The following is a 2,350-nucleotide window of genomic DNA, read 5'->3' as shown; positions in this document are numbered from 1 at the left end:
CAAGCACAAGGACCAGAGTTCGATTCCCAGTACCAAAAAAAAAAAAAAAAAAAAAAAAAAAAAAAAAAAGAAAGAGCTGCTTTCTGAAGATGATGAGGGGTAGTCAGATGAGGCAGAGGGTAATGATGATGATGCTGAGACAGAAAGACTTGTAAATAGAGGCGGCAGCCGAGGTCTCAGAATTAGCTTGAGTGATGGCAGTGATTAGTGAAAGCAGTTCTGTTTCTTCGTCCCTACATCACGAACCTCCACCACCATTATTAAAAACCAACAACAATCAGATTCTTGAAGTGAAAATTCCAATACAGCAAAAAAGGCGCACCTAGACAGGCTGGTAGAGCTTCACAGAAGGTTGGTGATGCTAAAGGAACATTCTGCAGCAGATAGAACCTTATAGAAGAAACTGGACACTTTCATATCACAAACACATTTGATTTTAATCTTTGCTCATTGGATGAAACTACAGTCTGTAAACTACAGTTACCTGGAAACATCTGGAGCATCCTGATGATACAACAATAGGATGCATCAAAAACAATTGTTTTGGTTGTGATTATTTGTTGTTTCTATGAAAACACTCAGAATGATGCAACCAAAATGGAAAAAGGGAGAAATCCAACAACTTTTAGCTTTATTTTTCTGCAAAGGCAGTCATCATCTTTTGATAAAGGAGAGGGTAAGTAACCCAGCCTCAGCGGATCACTCTTCTCTCCAAGGAAAGCCCTGGAAGAGTTAGCTTGGATAGCCTTGAAAGCAAACAAAGCAAACAAAACCCAAGAACACTTAGAGAATGTGTGTGGTATCATGTATCTCTCTGTGGTGGTTCATTTCACAAGATGAATGCATATTCAACACACCACCTTATTGCATAACTGATGTATTTATTATCGCATACAGATATTCTAAAGTTGTCGAGGGCATGACACTGCCAGGCATCACAGTTCTTGGTCCCATGGATGCTGTGTCACTGTTACACTTTTGCTGTCCCAAGCTCAGGGACCTTACTCTACACCTTGCCACTCTCCACCAACTTCTTCCGAGTCCTTTAACTTGTTGTAGTCTGCATTTTCCACCTTTTGTTTTTCCAGGTCCAGGATGAAAACATCAATTGGAGGGAGGGGGACCAAATATTCACTTTGATTTTCTTCTTCTCTGTGGTCTTTTTCTCCTGAAAGTTGGGGCCCTGTCTGTGGCTGTATCCATATAATGATCTTGGACCGTGGTAGGAAATGCACCAAATAAGATCATACGAATTTCTGTCTAGCCTTAGTCAATAAATCCGGAGGACTTTTAACCAAAAAATGGTGTTATCTCTCTTCCTTTTTAAAATTCTTGGTACCAGGGAATCAGCATAGGGAAATGATGCTGAGCCTTGTCTGAGGGAGACTGGCTGGATTCCTTGGCTTTGGTTTCTTTATCCAGGATGTAGATTGGAGTCAGGTCAATCTCTCATTTTTACAAGGGAAGTCCATTTTGGTTTTTGGTCTGAACCACTTCTCCAATCTTTTAAAAAAACGATTGCCATTTTGACTTATTGCTAATGTTAATCTATAACCATAGTAATCATAAAATGAGATTCTGATGTCATTCATTCATTTATTCATCCACATCTATTCATATATATTCACTCTGGATACTGACTACTCTTTACTGAGTGCCTACTGTGTGCCAGGGACTCTCTCAGGGACAGCAGCTCTCCGTGTACAAAACAGAGGACATGACCACTCCCTTGAGCCACCTTACAGCAGAGAAGTCAGACCATTAACAATATGAATAAATAAAATATAAAGCGTATGAAATATGCAGTGATGAATGCTAAGAAAAAATGAAGCAGAGTCAAAAGCCAGGAAATGTGAGTGAGATGAGGCAGAATTTTGGAGTAGGTGACCCGGGAAGGGATTCTTAAAATGGGAAAGGAGTGAAGAAAAAGAAGGAGCAAGGCTTGAGTTGCCCAGAGAAAGAGCCCCTGTTAGGAAACGCAGGAAGTGCACAGGCCAGTGGAGTAGGCGGTGATGAGCAGCATGCTGGCGAGATCTGAACACTGACCTTGAGAACGAGGGGAAACTTTGGAGGGTTTGAACACTGGGCGGACATGATGTGTCCTATCTTTTAATAATATGCAGAATGGACAAAATTTCTAGTCTCCCGAAACTTACATTGTAGTAAAGGAGGAAGACAATAAACAAAATTTGTAGAATGGAAGAGCAAGAGAGGAAGAACAAGAGAGGAAAAGTTGGGAAAGGGGGCATCCTGGCCACTCTGCAAAAAATAGGGTTTGGGGGATCTTGAAGAAGGTGTGCGAGTGGGTGCAGGGGGACAATAAAAGGCTACCATGGCAGCCAAGGCAGGA

At 41.4% G+C, this 2,350-nt stretch overlaps 1 pseudogene; it reads left to right on the top strand.

Annotated features, from left to right (window-relative positions):
• LOC104856145 overlaps positions 1 to 508 on the top strand; it is a 5,826-nt pseudogene extending 5,318 nt beyond the window's left edge.
• The last annotated feature ends 1,842 nt before the right edge of the window (positions 509 to 2,350 follow it).

This window comes from Fukomys damarensis, unplaced genomic scaffold (assembly GCF_012274545.1).
Source record: "Fukomys damarensis isolate Sample0158 unplaced genomic scaffold, DMR_v1.0_HiC HiC_scaffold_16, whole genome shotgun sequence".
In the NCBI taxonomy this organism is placed as follows: Eukaryota; Metazoa; Chordata; class Mammalia; order Rodentia; family Bathyergidae; genus Fukomys; species Fukomys damarensis.
Note: the sequence above shows the minus strand (reverse complement) of the source record. Positions and strands in the feature narration are given on the sequence as shown.